This window comes from Anolis carolinensis, chromosome 4, assembly GCF_035594765.1.
Source record: "Anolis carolinensis isolate JA03-04 chromosome 4, rAnoCar3.1.pri, whole genome shotgun sequence".
Classification (NCBI taxonomy): domain Eukaryota; kingdom Metazoa; phylum Chordata; class Lepidosauria; order Squamata; family Dactyloidae; genus Anolis; species Anolis carolinensis.
This window is the reverse complement of record NC_085844.1, coordinates 134,262,593-134,278,768: the sequence shown is the minus strand read 5'-3', so window position 1 is coordinate 134,278,768 and position 16,176 is coordinate 134,262,593. Positions and strand designations below refer to the sequence as shown.

At 46.1% G+C, this 16,176-nt stretch overlaps 3 long non-coding RNA genes across 4 annotated transcripts in view; 2 read left to right on the top strand and 1 right to left on the bottom strand.

Moving 5' to 3' along the window:
* The window catches only part of LOC103278606 (uncharacterized), a 64,323-nt gene extending 58,475 nt beyond the window's left edge, over positions 1 to 5,848 (bottom strand). For both annotated transcript variants that reach the window (XR_506197.3, XR_506196.3), the window contains exon 1: positions 5,622 to 5,848. This is a non-coding gene — a long non-coding RNA (uncharacterized LOC103278606). The remainder of the gene's footprint in view (positions 1 to 5,621) is intronic.
* The window catches only part of LOC134298267 (uncharacterized), a 141,396-nt gene that overhangs the window by 49,963 nt on the left and 75,257 nt on the right, over positions 1 to 16,176 (top strand). The window lies entirely within an intron of this gene.
* LOC134298269 (uncharacterized) lies at positions 8,150 to 10,202 on the top strand. Its single transcript, XR_010005256.1, has 2 exons — positions 8,150 to 8,609; positions 9,485 to 10,202. It is a non-coding gene; the product is annotated as an uncharacterized LOC134298269 (long non-coding RNA).

Below are 16,176 nucleotides of genomic sequence, written 5' to 3'. Positions count from 1 at the left end.
TGTGTACTCAATAAACTTGTCTCATTCACGGTCAGACTGTGTTGCCTGAGGGGGTGGAAGTGGTCTTGCCCTTTCAATCAAAAGACAATGTTTTGTGTTTCTCTTCTGACCAGGTTCAGAGTTTCTGAAACAGCTACATGTTGGAAGGAGGACTTTTGATAATTGTTGACATGACTTCCAAAGTTACAAGAGCCATGTGTACTCCAAACATGTTTGCACTCATTTATGTACTTTCTAACAACTTCTCACTTATTTGAACCCACATTAATGGACAGATAATCTCATTTCTTCCCAAATATCCCTCCCATCCTATACATCAAGCACTAAAAAAGCCGGTACCCCACATAGAAACCACATCAAAACCACTTCCCCCATAGAAAACACATGGAGAAAAAAAATACAGGTCCCTCTCCTTCCATCTCTTGCATAACTTGCATGATTATATTCCACCTTTTCCTCAGTTGGGAATAAAGATGGTTTGCATGAGTTAAATCAAATATACATATTTTATATACTGCAAAAGACCATTTCCTCCATCGGAAGAATCCCCCAGTCTTCAAAGGGAGTGTTACCTCACCATAGAAAGATTAAATTTGTTGAATCATATAACAAATATATATATTTTAATATAGCACAGTGGCCAAAACATATTTTGGTGCCTGAAATGTTAGACCTGTTTCTGGATATATTTGACTTGCTGATTCCAAACATGGCACTAGTTTCCCCCTATCACCTCTAGTTTTTGAGAAACAATATATGGCATCTACCAGTTGCCACTTGCTCACCCACAGAAAACCATGATAACCATACCTAAGAAACTAGAACTGATGTGGTATATTCAATGCAAGTTTTGAATCAGTGCTCCATTTAACTTCTAAAATAGGCCTAAAAACCAACACAAGAAAAAACATTTTGTTGAACTATGTTATTTATAAAAGATTTCTTGCCCTTCGATATGAATACCCAAGACAGCTTGCAAAATTATACAACATAGTCAAACAAATGTAAAGTACCATGGCTTGACAACAATCCATCTGAGAAAGATCTTGAAGTCTTCAAGGAAAACAAATTGAACATGAGCTAACAGTGTGATTTTTTTTTTCATGTCAGGAGCAACCGAAGTTGCTTCTGGAGTGAGAGAATTGGCCGTCTGCAAGGACATTGCCCAGGGGATGTTTTGATGTTTTATCATGCTTGTGGGAGGCTTCTCTCATGTCCCCGCATGGAGCTGGAGCTGATAGAGGGAGCTCATCCGCACTCTCTCCGGGTGGGATTCGAACCTGGCAGCCTTCAGGTCAGCAACTTAACCTTCAAGTCACAAGGCTTTTATCCCCTAGGCCACCAGAGGCTCCAACAGTGTGATGCAGCAGCTAGAAAAGGCAATGGGATTTTGGACTGCATCAAAAGGAGACTAGTGCCTAGATCGAGGGAAGTCATGGTGCCTTTATATTCTGCTTTGGTGGAGCCCCTGGTGGCGTAGTGGGTTAAACCGTTGTGCCGGCAGGACTGATGACTTGAAGGTTAGGTTGCTGACCTGAAGGTTGCAGGTTGGAATCCAATCCGGGGAGAGCGCAAATGAGCTCCCTCTGTCAGCTCCAGCGCCACGTGGGGAAATGAGAGAAGCCTCCCACAAGGATGGTAAAAACATCAAAACATTCAGGCATCTCCTGCATCCTTGCACATGCCCAGTTCTTTAACACCAGAAGTGACTTGCAGTTTCTCAAGTCACTCCTGACATAAAAAAAAAAATTCTTTGGTTAGACCTCACCTGCAATACTGTGTCTAATTCTGGGCACCAAAGTTCAAAACAGATTTTGACAAGCTGGAAGGTGTCCAGAGTAGGGCGACTAAAACGATTAAAGGTCTGGAGACCATACCCTACGAGGAGTGTCTCAAAGAGCTGGGTATGCTTAGCTTCCAGAAGAGATGGTTGAGAGGAGACATGAGAGCCATGTATAAATATGTGAAAGGGAGAGGGAGCAGGCTTGTTTTCTGCTGCCCTTGAAACTAGGAATCGAAGCAATGGATTCAAATTACAGGAAAGGAGATTCTTCCTGAATATTAGGAAGAACTTCCTGGTCGTAAGAGTGGTTCAACAGTGGAACTCTCTGCCTCGGAGTGTGGTGGAAGCTCCTTCCTTGGAAACTTTTAAACAGAGGCTGGATAGCCATCTGTCAGGGTGCTTTTCCAGCATGGCAGGGGGTTGGACTAGATGGCCCATATGGTCTCTTCCAACTCTATTATTCTATGATTCTACCATGGAGATGATTTTGTCCCTTTCAAAAACAACAACACTGGGCAAAAAAAAAATCTTAGTCAAGATAAAGTAGATCAACTTGAATGTTGAGATAACAGTAATTCATTTCCCTGGTCATGAAAGGGCATCAAAGTAGGAACCTGGTCAGTCATGCTAGGGAAGGCATTCAGCAAGTAGGACTCTATTATTGTGAAGACCCTTCCTCTACTATTCACTTATACCTTAAATGGTGGCAGAATCCAGAGAAGGAAGAGCCCTTTGTGAAGACCTGAGGGCCAGACTGAAAATGAGACTGCCCATTTAATTTGAAAAAGGTTTATACTACGAAAGGTAAAGAAGCCGATTAGCTTAAGCATCATTTTTATAACTTCCTAATGCAAAAGTCACATTTGCTTGTGCCTTTAGTGTACAGAGAGTCACATGTGAAGAGAAACAAAGTATTTTCGGCACTGTAAAATGTATTCTCAGGAGTAGGAAACTGGATGGAACAAATTGCCCCTAATACAGATCACCAAGGACCCATCTGGTATCCTTCTCTGCTGCTTTCCCAGGTGAACTTCATAGCTTGATTCACTTGAACTTTGGAGTGGTGAGATTTTGAAATAGGCTTTGCATAATTTGCTGCATTGGGTTTTATGTTACTGTAGCAGAGATAGTTAGCGTGTGCTAGCTGTTCCCGAGAACAAGGGGATTTGTAAACCAAAGGCAACCGCAACAACATATGTTGTATGTGATAAGGACAATAAAGTGTGAGTGTTTAAGCTTGAGATTCACTGTCAGAGTCTTTCCCTCCATTGATGTCTCAAGGTTCCAGACTAGGGTTCAGAAAAAATTGGGACTTCTAGGACTGTGACAGCTAAATTGAGATGCGTGAGCGCTCGTCTTAAACTTGGAAAGCTCCTTGAAGTGTTTTAGTGATCAGTTGGAAGTGCTGAAAATGCTAATTTATTTTAGGATTGAATAACAGGACTACCGGAGTTCAAACCTTGGATATGATCTTCCACTAAAATAAGTTGTAAAGAATCTTTGAAAACAAGCAGAATGGAAAAAGTGCTTTGGTCACATCAGTCCGGAAAGTTTCTGCATAAACCAATGCCAATTTTCCATATGGGCCAGGTTGCTCTTTGCATTACCCAGCCCCTTCCTTCCCACCTAGCTATCTTATTCTACTAAGACCTTCATTTGGATCACCTGCCACTAGCTGCTGATGATTCATGCTCCAGTCCAAAAGGTAAATATTCAACTATTTTTGCCCTTGCAAATGAAGATGGATCAATATTATATTGTTTCAATTGTTGGCTGGTATTTGCACATCTCAAAGAGTTTCAGGAAATTATTCTGCCCTGAAATATTAAAATTATATGCGGCTTTTTCTGATTTTTTTGGTGCTGGCCCATCATTTCCAGTTAGCCATGTTTGTTGTGTGTGCTACATTACTATATTTTGCACAAAACATAGCAGTCTTACAAACACACACAGAGAGACACAAATAGCCAGGGTTCTCCCCCCCCCCCCTTCAAGACTGCTTTTTTTTTTTTGCACAAGAAAAAAAACGAACAACTTGGCACAAAAAATCTACATGTTTCTATCTGGAAAGAGGAGTGGGAACAAAAAGCAATTTTAATGGCAAGAACCTACAAGTATTTCTGTATATAACAATTTCCCAAAACGCGTTGAGATGTGCAAATAGCAAGTGAAAAAAAAGCAAAATCATTGCCACCATCTTATTCTTCCTAGCTAGGTTTACTGAGTGTCAACTCCTTTTTTGCCCCAGCACATCCTCTTATACACATCCTCTGCCTTTACTTTCAATTTCCTGAAGCCCAGCTGCATGGTCTGTCACATTTGCAGCAGGCAAAAGATGTGTAAACAGCACATCTTGGTTACTCTTGCTGCAGACTTTGCAGAACAGATTCTGATCCCTGTTCAAACTGCTCAGGAAGCAGCCCTTGGGCACCATTTCATTGAGCGTGCCATCCAACCTGGAGCCAATTGAGACAGGTGAACAGAAAAAGCCAGAACTAGGCAACACTTTTGTTGAATTTATATGAGCAGTACCAATTCTAGTTATTCTTTTATGACATTGTCATCCATTCTGTTCTGGGCTGCTACTTCACCTCTGCAAATTGCTGGAAAGGTAGTTATGCATTAGTGATGTTACCCTCACACTGTCTGGAGAACACTGAGCGATGCTGACACACCTTCTTCTCAGGTTTGCCCTGCATGAAAGACATAGGAACTATGTTTGAGTAAGATGAGTGGCAACCCAGTTCTTCTGTCCTGAATTCAATGTCTACCTAATTGATGCTAATGAGACCAGCATTCCACTTCGTTACACCTTTTTTATTGAAAGATTTTAGTTGTTGAGGAGTAACCTTTGTTATTAAAGTTGACCTTACAGATGTTTGAATACTGCCCAAGTCTGCAGTCCTCAATGAGGAAGAGTTAGTTAGGTTAGAATAGGCTGAGGGAAATCCCTTTCCTCCGTCTCCTGAATGACAGTTGGAATGTATCTACAGTAGAGTCTCACTTATCCAACATAAACGGGCTGGCAGAATGTTGGATAAGCAAATATGTTGGATAATAAGGAGGGATTAAGGAAAAGTCTATTAAACATCAAATTAGGTTATTTTACAAATTAAGCATCCAAACATCATGTTACACAACAAATTTGACAGAAAAAGTAGTTCAATACAAAATAATGCTATGTAGTAATTACTGTATTTACGAATTTAGCACCAAAATATCACGAATTTATTGAAAACATCGACTATAAAAATGCGTTGGATAATCCAGAATGTTGGATAAGCGGGTGTTGGATAAGTGAGACTCTACTGTATTTCTTGTCTCCTCTCTGTTTCTGCTCTCCTGATTGGCTGTGTAGAATGGATACTTTGCAGGTACATGCCTTTTGTCTTTGACTTTTACATCTTTGTGTGCGCTGTGTGTATTGAGAACTCTCTCTGCTTGTGTGTCAGGAGAGGTATAGTACTTGGAGATTTTCCCCTCTTTTTGAATCCTAGAAGAGATGGGGTTAGTTAGTGGACCTCAGACCCAGTTCTTTACTATGAAAAATGTAGATATTGTTATTATAAACAAACTTTTTGTCATTTAAAGATCAAACTCTGGATCATTGCCTCCTAAGCTCTAAATTCTTTACAGCCACATGACACTTTACGCTCTGCTTGCTGTGAGCTGAATGCTCAACTATAAGTTTGTTGCATATTTTGGATGCTCTGCTATTTTTGGGTTGCTTTCCCTCTTAACGCCCAAGGAAATTCCTAACAGATAGGATTCCATAATGCAGAAAGGGCCCTATGTACTTATTTACTAATAGAGTTAAGGGTGTTCTTCTCTCACTTACCTCCTTGAACTCCAAAAAGGTTTAGGGATAGTCCACAACAGCCCCAGAGGTCCATGGTTACTTTGGAAGGGCTGAACCATTTACAGTCAGTCTGGCAAGAAAGATCAGACTAGGTAGCCATACAGACAGAGGAGGTGTGCCTAGAAGGCATTAGGTAATGTTAGGCAGCTTGATAGCCTGGTCTCCATGTGGCCCCTTCTACAGTGTCCTTATATCCCAGGATCTGAGCCCAGGTTATTTGCTTTGTGCTTGATTATATGAGCCTCCACCTCCATATCCTTAAATCCTGTGTCTTCACCTGTTGGCTCTGATGCTGCATTCTCTCAGGCCCCTTCCACACAGCTGAATAAAATCTCACATTATCTGCTTTGTACTGGAATATTTGGCAGAGTGAACTCAGATAGCCCAGTTCAAAGCAGATATTGTGGGATTTTCTGCCTTGATATTTTGTGTTATATGGATGTGTGGAAGGGCCCTCAGATATGCTCCATCCTCCCCAGACCCTTCTGGTGGGAGACCACACCCTGGGTTGAATCTGAGTCTTCTGCGTGAACTGAAGACAGTGGCTAAAAGTGTCAAAGGTCTGGAGACCATGAATAATTCCTCTGAGGAGCATTTTAAAGGGCTGGGTTTGTTTAGCTTCAGAAGAGAAGTTTTAGAGGAGCCATGTATAAATATGTAAAAGGATGTCACAAGCAAGAGGGAGTAGGTTTGTTTTCTGCTGCACTGGAAACTAGGACTCAGTGGAGCCATGGGTTCAAATTGCAGGGAAGGAGAGTCCATCTGAACATTAGGAAGAACTTCAGGACTGTAAGAAGAGCTGTTCAGCAGTGGAACTCTCTGCTTCAGAGGGTGGTGGAAGCTCCTTCCATGGAGGCTTTGAAACAGAGGCTGGATGGCCATCTGTCAGGGGTGCTTTGATTGTACTTTTGCTTCATGGCAAGGGGTTGGACTACATGGCAGATGTGGTCTCTTCCAACTCTATTATTCTATGCTTCTATCCTATGCTGCTCTACAAATAAAAGACTTCTTGTTTCCCCTTTTGATTTTTGCATATATATTGAGATCGGTGAGCTGATCCTTGTGATAAAGGTAAAGGTATCCCCTGACGTTAAGTCCAGTTATGTCTAACTCTGGGGGTTGGTGCTCATCTCCATTTCTAAGCCGAAGAGCTGGCGTTGTCCGTAGACACCTCCAAGGTCATGTGGCCGGCATGACTGCATGGAGCGCCATTACCTTCCAGCCGGAGCGGTACCTATTGATCTACTCACATTGGCACGTTTTCGAACTGCTAGGTTGGCAGGAGCTGGAGCTAACAGCAGCTGCTCACTCCGCTCCCGGGGTTTGAACCTGGGACCTTTCGGTCTCCAGTTCAGTGCTTTAATGCACTTCGTCACCGGGGCTCCGATCCTTGTGATATTCCCTGCTTTTCTCTGCTGTAGGTAAAGGTGAGAGAGGTGCTTTGTCCTATAGGAATCCTCTTTCTTTTTGTGTTCCCTTTCAATGTTTGCTGGTCAGATAAACTTCATTCCGCTGCTGGCTACACCTGTTCCCCAATCTGGTACTTTATGTAAAACTAGCTGTGCCCGGCCACGCGTTGCTGTGGCGACGTATGGTGGTATGGGAAATCAGATAATCTGTATTTTATAGGTAGTGTGGAAGAGGCCTAAGTGAGGCCTAACTCTGCCTGTCCCCTGGAGTGAGTGGGTTGCTAGGAGATCATGTGGGCGGAGCATAGCCTTCTAACTGGCAGCAATTGGATGAAAGCAATTATTCCTCTCCCTCTAATTAGGAATTTATTTTCCTTTTCTTTTTGTTGTATGAATGTAGAGGCATGGATGAGGGGTTGTGCTGCCAAGTTTAGTGTTTCTGGGATGTGTCGTTTTGTCGTTTTGTCCTAGGCCGAAATTTCATTACCCTTTTATATATATAGAAGTGTGCATGTGGGTCTGTAAGAATGCAAGTCCCTGACTTACCCTTTCAATTTGGTAGAAGACTTCTTTGGCCCAGGACAGGTTTTGCCCCAGGCCTCAGCTTACTCTAGGAATCTGGAGCCCTTGTACCACTGTATTTTTACACTGGCCTCTGCCCAAGAGAGCTATCTGGGTGTTCTGCTAAATGGCATGTTCTTTGCTCTTTCTGTGTTCTGTAGTCAAAAGGGAGGTTATTAGCAAGCTGAACTGTGAATGGTCTAAGAGGATTCAAACCTCCTGTGTACAGGGAGTGTTGGAGGCTTTCACTGTTTTAGTGCCTTTATTGCCCAAGCAAATGTGGTAGAGTGTGCTGAGGCATCACCATCTTGGGTCCTTCCTTCCTTCCTTCCTTCCTTCCTTCCTTCCTTCCTTCCTTCCTTCCTTCCTTCCTTCCTTCCTTCCTTCTCTCTCTCTCTCATCTCCCCCGCTGCATCTCTCTCCCCCATGGAAGGCTATGGTGATGTCACACAGGCCTCTCACTGTCACCATGTGTGGATTGGCTCAATCCATACATAGCTAATAGCTGACGGGGGTGTCATAAGCCTGCCACTCTATTCTTTTTTGTTGGAAATGCATAGGATTCCAGTTAAGCTATGCTGATACCAACCCTGATATAAGTGGTCATTGGTGTGTCATGGGGTGATAGCTCCGCTGCTGTGAAATACACACACACCTTTGCATGAATACTAGAAAGAGGGCACATCAGCGCCGGATGCATCCGTGCAGCAATTTAGCTTCTAAGGACCCTGTGGAGAGAACTAAGCCCCGAAGAATGACAGCTCCAGCAATTCGCATTCACAGTTTTAATTGAGTGTCTTCAAAAAGGCAATAAAGGAGCAAAGCCGATGACAAAATGGGAGCTGTACTCGGCGAGCAGGCAGAGCTGGAATGCAGCGTTCATTACGTTTGGAAATGAGCTCTCCGTCTCTGTGGTCCCTCTTCTGCTCCTCTCGCGCAGATGACCCCAAGGCCAGTTTGCGCAGCTGCCTCTGTTCTTGGCTCAGGGAAGTTGTTAGTATCCTTTATGAAGTCTGGTTTAGCAACATGGAAGTAGACAAGGATGAGAGTACTGGGAATAGTGTGCCCAGTTGGTTGTGTTCATCTGGAAGGAAAATGTTACCTTTCAAAGTTTACAAAGGAAGAAGAAGCAAACAGAGACTCTAGGCCTCCCTCTTTCCCTGGTTAGCAATGGTCCTCATGCTGCTGAGGAGATATCTGTGGGCCTGCAGTGGTTCATGAATGGGCCAGGTGCACTTAGCCAGGAACAGAGCTTGGTTTGGCTGATGTGATAATGAGCCTGGATAGGACCAGCACTCTGACGCCTGCGCAGGGAAAGACAGATGGGGCCTCAGCTCCACAATTGAATTTTCAGTCGACTCATGGAGGGTGGGGAGGGGTGCCCGCCCCATCCTTTCTGGGCTCTGTCCAATTGAAAATAATGGATGGGTCTCCTGGCTAATGGGATATTGACATGGCAGTACCAGGGGCTCTGCTGTTGCAGCTGCTGCTTAATTGCTGGCTCTGACTGATCGCATACACTTTGGTTGCTAACCACTCTCTCTAGGAGTATGGGTAGGTAGTTTGTATTACGATGGGCATCATGTTAAAGCAGGAGCCCCGGTGGCCCAGTGGGTTAAAGCCTTGTGCTGGCAGGACTAATGACTTGAAAGTTGGGTTGCCGGTTTGAATCCAACCTGGGGAGAGTGCGGATGAGCTCCCTCTCTCAGCTCCCTCCTGGACTCAATGAATCAATTACTTTCAGCTGCTTTCTTTAAGTCATCTAGCTTCTCTTTAAAACCATTCACTGAACCTTTAGGACTACTTGCTGTTAGAATCTCCATGAGCAGTCTATTTTCCTTGATGCTAGATATATGATCTTTCTACTTATAGTAACTTGTTGTAGTATTGCTGGTAAATTATATTATCTATATATATATAAAAGGGTAATGGAATCACGGCACCGGACAAAACAACTAAACTAAACGCCCCACAACCTCGAAAATTGACAGCACAACCTCTCATCCACGCCTCTACGTTCATACAACAAAAAGAAAAGAAAAATTAAGTCCTAGCCACAGCAATGCGTGGCCAGGCACAGCTAGTGTCTTATATAGATGTGAGTTATTTTCTCGTAGTTGCTGATCACTTTATCAACTGAAGAAGGGGAGGTTTCTTCCCGAAACAGGGTACTAGAAAACCCGGGCACCCCTGTAGCACCAATACTGTACCTACAACGGATTTTTTTCACTCCTTTTATTGGAGGATTTTCATCCTCCTTGGACCTTAACAGCCCTTTTGAATTATGAATGACTCCATTCACAGAGACTTTTTGTTTTGAGAGCTGTGCTCCATCTTTATTCTGTCCATTCTGCATAGTAGCTACCTGACCAACCGCAAGTTCACTCCCTTTTGGAAGATTTTTTCCCCATTGGATTTGGACCCCTGAAGCTTTCATATATTGGGACTGATATCAGACTGAGATAATTTCCATTTGAGGGCAGTTGCTCATTTCTGTTGTATTGTTCATTGCATGGTATTGAGCTTTGTATTGGGGATTATGGTGTTACTATATGCTATGTGGTCATTATAGTTCTTCTACTGCACAGACTATATTGTGTTTGGCTCTGACTGATCACATAAGCTTTTGACTTCTAACTGCACTCTCTAGGAGTATTCCGATGGGCATCATGTTAAAGCAGGAGCCCTGGTGGCCCAGTGGGTTAAACCCGTGTGCCGGCAGGACTGATGACTTGAAGGTTGGGTTGCCGGTTCGAATCCAACCTGGGGAGTACATGGATGAGCTCCCTCTCTCAGCTCTAGCTCCATGCGAGGACATGAGAGAAGCCTCCCACAAGGATTGCAAAAACATCAAAACATCCGGGAATCCCCTGGGTAACATCCTTGCAGACGTCCAATTCTCTCACATCAGAAGCGACTTGCAGTTTCTCAAGTCAACTTGAGAACATCTTAAAGACACATGGGAACAAGAGTTATATGCAAAGAGAACAAAAGCAGGGAGAGTGCGAGTTGAAAGGTGGTCCCAGCACCTAATCGAGGAATATGGGATTGCAGAATGACATCTTTCCACAATATTCAAGTGCTTCTTGTAGCCACAGTGGGAATTTGCAGTCATTTACTTACCTTGCACACTCTGTGTACGAAAAACGTTGTGATGGGGATAGGAGGAGGGTGGGAGGAAGCTGCAATCCCCAGCCTGAGCGCTGCTAGGGATTAATAGCAGCAGCTCATGCCACATGTATTGTGAAACACATTCGTGGATAAAGCAGGAGAACAATGGGGATCTGGAAGCGGCTTAAGCAAGCGGCTTTGGCTGGGTGTGCAGCTGGCTGCCTTGGCTGCTATGTAATTACAGGCATATCTGAAAGCAGAGAGAAGTAGGTAAAAAAAAAAAAACAGATGGAGAGACCCCAAAACATGCACTCAACAAGTACACAAGCTGGTGGAGACAGGGGAAGAAGGAACAGAAGGAGGGAGGAAGGGAGGGAGGTAATGAGTTGTTTGGAAAGATGCTCACAAGCCAAGGCTCACTGGGTGCCTCTTCAGATCCCTCCACTCGTCAGATCCCTCCTATATGTACCACTTATGAAATTATGTGCACATTGAAATTCAAGGTTTCTGGTGAACCTTATTAAATCTAGGCTAGATTGCTTCACAGAAAGAATTTAACAATTTCAAGGCCTGAAGAGTAGCAGGAGATGTGAATACATGCATTGGGAACATCATTGTCAGATTGGCAAAATGGATGGGTGGATGGATTAAATAAGCCACACAGTGATATTTGACTCACGTGGACCTGTGGAATGCAGTATAATCATTATTCACTAAAAATACACACATTGAAATAATAATCTGGGAAGTTATGTGACTGATTAATCATACTGAAGACAGGCTATAAAGGCATTATTGCCCATGATTTATGGAAATGCGCTCATCTCACGATTGTCTCTGACCAAAGAGATTTTTTTTTAATCCTGCAAAATACTGGGACAAAAGTCCATATTAGAAGAAAAGAAATTATTATGTATGTTCTAGGCTCTTTTGCTATTCTTTTTATTGCCACTGTGGATAATGATGGCTATGATTCTCACTCTCTACTTTAAAATAAGTAGCTACTGAAAGTTGAAATTGCTAGTACAGCAGGATGATCAGTAGGATGCATGTGTATAGAGCAGTGGTTCTCAACCTGGGGTCCCCAGATGTTTTTGGCCTACAACTCTCAGAAATCCCAGCCAGTTTACCAGCTGGTAGGATTTCTGGGAGTTGAAGGCCAAAAACATCTGGGGACCCTTGCTTGAGACCCACTGGTCTAGAGGGAAGGATCTAATGCAGCCCTTGAGATCCAGGCCTAACTCCCCAGGTTCCATGTACACCCAAATCAAGCTGGCTGAAGCAGAAGACAACACCCCCAATGGCCAAATGATAATCCTTCAATAATGCTACATCAATTCCAATCTCTCAAAATAGCAGCCATGACAATCTAGAAGACCCCAAAATTGGTTGGTGCAATCAGGGCCGGTTGTTACTAGGCGGCCGCGTCAGCGGCCGCCTCGGGCGCAGGGCCCGGGGGGCGCCGTCAGGCTTCCCCCCTCCCAGCGGGGACCATGAGCTCACTCGCCGGCGAACAGGAAGGCCTGTTCGGTGACGAGCGAGCTCATGGCCGGCTGGGATGGCCCTGGATGGCCGGCCTGTGCGCCCTGGCCCCGCCTCTCACGTTGTGTGAGAGGCGGGGTCGGGGTGAGCTGCGTGGGAGGCGGGGCCAGGGTTGGCCCCGCCTCCCGCGCAGCTCAACCTTGCCCGTCTGGCCTTTTCCAGGCGGGCAGACTGCACCGAAGGTCCCTGCAGGCCGCGATCGCGGCCTGCAGGGACCTCCAGTGCAGTCGGCCTGCCTGGAAAAGCCCAGGCCGCGCGGGGCGGGAGGCAAGGCCCCGTCTGGGCGGAGCCCTGCCTCCCGGCCTGTGCGCCCCGGCCCCGCCTCTCACGTTGCGTGAGAGGCGGGGTCGGGGTGAGCTGCGTGGGAGGCGGGGCCAGGGTTGGCCCTGCCTCCCACGCAGCTCAGCCTCGCCCGTCTGGCCTTTACCAGGCGGGCCGACTGCACCGAAGGTCCCTGCAGGCCGCGATCGCGGCCTGCAGGGACCTCCAGTGCAGTCGGCCTGCCTGGAAAAGCCCAGGCCGCGCGGGGCGGGAGGCAAGGCCCCGTCTGGGCGGAGCCCTGCCTCCCGGCCTGTGCGCCCCGGCCCCGCCTCTCACGCTGGGTGAGAGGCAGGGTCGGGGTGAGCTGCGCGGGAGGCGGGGCCAGCCCTGGCCCCGCCTCCCGCGCTGCTCGCCGTGACCCCGCCTCCCACGCTACGTGAGAGGCGGGGCCAGGGAGCAGGAGGCGGGGCCCGCCGGCGCCGCGGTAGGCGTGGCCATGTGCCTCCCGCGGCACATGGCCACGCCTCCCGCGGCGCCGGTGGGGGGGGGCGCAATTTCCCCCCTCGCTTTACATATAAATTTATCTCCGGCCGGCCCTGGGTGCAATCCTCTGATTTCTAGAAGGTGCTGACCAGTAACAAGGTGTAAAGCAGAGCGTTCCGGACTGTGTGTTGTGACAGATTTGTGTGTCACAACACACAGTCTGAGAAATATCTGATATCTGAGAAATATCAGATATCTTGGAAATCTATGTTATCTTTCAAATCATATATTTTTATAATTATAATTGTTATGATTGAGCCTCGTGGCTCTGTTACTGACAGGCGTGGGCGTAAGACTCCTCGAGAGTCAGATACTCTCGAGGAGCGAGAGAGAAAAAGACTGCGAGACATATTTGCAGCACCATCTGATGAAGAGTCTTTCGAGGGGTTTACGGAGAGAATGGAGGAGGGGCAGGTTAGCTCGGAGGAGGATGAGATGGATTGGACTCGGGTAAGGGAGGAATTGGGTGCCACTGGCCATGATGGGGCAGAAGATGAATGGGGACCTTCAGGATCAGATCCATGGCTTAGCTGGAGGGATGGGACGGGATCCACAGCTGGAGATGCTGCTGGGCGTAGTCAGAGGTGTTCCAGCTCTGACGAGGAAAGCGATGAGGAAACGCCCGGGTTAAGGAGGACAGCTGACAGTGATGAAGATTTGTAACTGGCATAAAATGGGGCTTGGGAGCAATTGCAAATTGCGTTGGGCAAGGTAATCTGGGCAAACGCTTGGGATCTGTGTGTGTGGGACGCTTTCCTGAAGACTCGTGTGCTTTCCTGTGCTGAGACGTAAGTTGTTTGGAATCCAGGGTCAGACGGCGGGAGGAATTGTGTGGGCATTTGTTTGTGCAAACCTGTGCTTACTCTTATTAGCTTGACCTTCCGTCGTCTTCCTGACGAACGCCATCTCCTGCTTTGAATACCCGGACTGAACTGACCACGGCTTGGCTTCATCCCCTTCTTGGACTTGGGAAAACTACAAACGTCTGCTTCTGGCTTTGAACTACGGAACGGAACTGGTCTACTCTACTGTTGCATTCCCTGGCTGATTGTTCGTGCTGGAAAATCCTGTCTGCTGTGTGTGTGTGTGGGAGCGACGCAAGTTACTGTAAACACTGTGTTGGCAGCAGAGAGGAATCTGCTGCCAATTAGCTGCATTCTTTGTATCTTTTGTTCTTGGCTCTCGTTTTGTTTATATTCAGGCTGAAGCAAGCAGTTTGTTTTTTACCCGGATTAAACTCCGGTTTAATCCGGTTTATCTTTTGAACATTTATTTTGCCCCTTTTTTGCTCCTAGAGGCAAATACTGCCTGGCCCTTGTGTTTTACGGGCTTGTTTTGAGTTCTGTAACCTAATAAACTCTGTTACTTTGAATCTCGTGGCGTTCTGTCCTTGACAGATTGCCCAACGCCCATAAAAAGTTTATTGCAGCAATAAACCCGTCAGGAAGACGATGGATGAATTAAGGGCCAAGTTTGACCAACTGCAAACGGCTTTTACCGTAAGCCAAACAGCTTTTGCTGTGAAAGGACATGTTTTGACTCCTGAACGCTTTGACGGAACCAGGTGCAAGTTGCCAACTTTTTTGGCACAAGTGGAGCTTTATTTTTCTCAGCTCAGCGTTCATGCTTTTCCTACAGACACTAGTAAGGTGGCCTTTATTTTGAGTTTGTTGACCGGTCCCGCAGGACAATGGGCCACTAATTTAATTTTGGGCAATGTCCCAGTCAAGGACAATTTGAATGATTTCAAAAAGTTGTTAACTGATACTTTTGGGGATCCTCTCCGCACAGAGAATGCTGGGTGGGCTTTGTATCGGTTAAAACAGGGAAAGGGGACTGTTCTGGATTACTTAAATAAGTTTAACATGTATCGCCACCAGCTGGATTGGGGGGAAAATGCATTCATGCTTTTATTTACTGCTGGGTTAAGTGATATGCTCCAGGATGAATTAGCACGCTTGGAGCCGGCTGAAAGTTGGGACGCCTTAGTTGCCAAGGTGCTGCGCTTAGACGCAAGGTTCGAGGCTCGTAAACACTCAAAAGCAATGTGTGCGCCATCTATGCATGTAACCAGGGCACCTGTGGTGATGGGGGAAGAGCCTATGGAGCTTGGGGTCTTTAAAAAGCTGTCTACCGAGGAAAAGAGCCGTAGGAGGCAGCTGGGCTTGTGTTTGTACTGTGGGAATGCTGGGCATTTTGCCAAAAACTGTAATGTGAAACCTTCCCAGCTTTCGGGAAAAGGCCAGCCCTAGTGCGACGTGAGTCCAACGCACTAGGGCTCCTCAAGCAGTCAACTGAGGGGAGGAAGCATGTTTTCGTACCCATTACATTATCTGTTGGGGGAAGGGAACTTGTTTCTACTTTGGCACTGCTGGACTCAGGGGCTACGGTCTCTTATGTAGATATTGAGTTTGCTAAGAAGCATGGCATTCCTAGAGTGCGCAAGGCATGCGACGTGTGGGTGGAAGGAGCAGATGGGAGACTGCTGGAGACTGGGGTGGTTAACCATGAAACCTCAGCAGTAACGTGGGAGGTGCAGGGAGTAACGGGAACGTTTGTGTGGGATATTACAAGCTTGCCTAGATATGATGTGATCCTGGGGATGGATTGGCTAGCTGTAGTAAACCCACAAGTAGATTGGGCTACACGTAAGGTGATCTTAAAGAGGCAGGATTGTTGCACTCTAAATGTTACTCACTCTGATATGGAAGGAGTGCCTGCTGAGTATGGGGAGTTCTCTGATGTATTTTGTAAAAGGGATGCGGACAAATTACCACCGCACAGGCCTTATGATTGCGCCATCAAGTTGGCAGAAGGTGCGAAATTGCCAGCAGGGAGGCTATATGCCTTGACTGTACCGGAAAGGCAAGCTTTGCGGGAGTTTCTAGATGAAAATTTAGCCAAGGGGTTTATTCGCCCATCTAGTTCTCCAACTGCGGCACCAGTATTCTTTGTAGCCAAAAAGACTGGGGAACTTAGGCTGGTCTGCGACTATCGGATCCTAAACAAATACACCATTCGGGATAGGTACCCACTACCCTTAATCTCGGAACTGTTATCAAGGGTGCAAGGGGCTAAGGTCTTTACCAAGCTTGACCTGCGGGGGG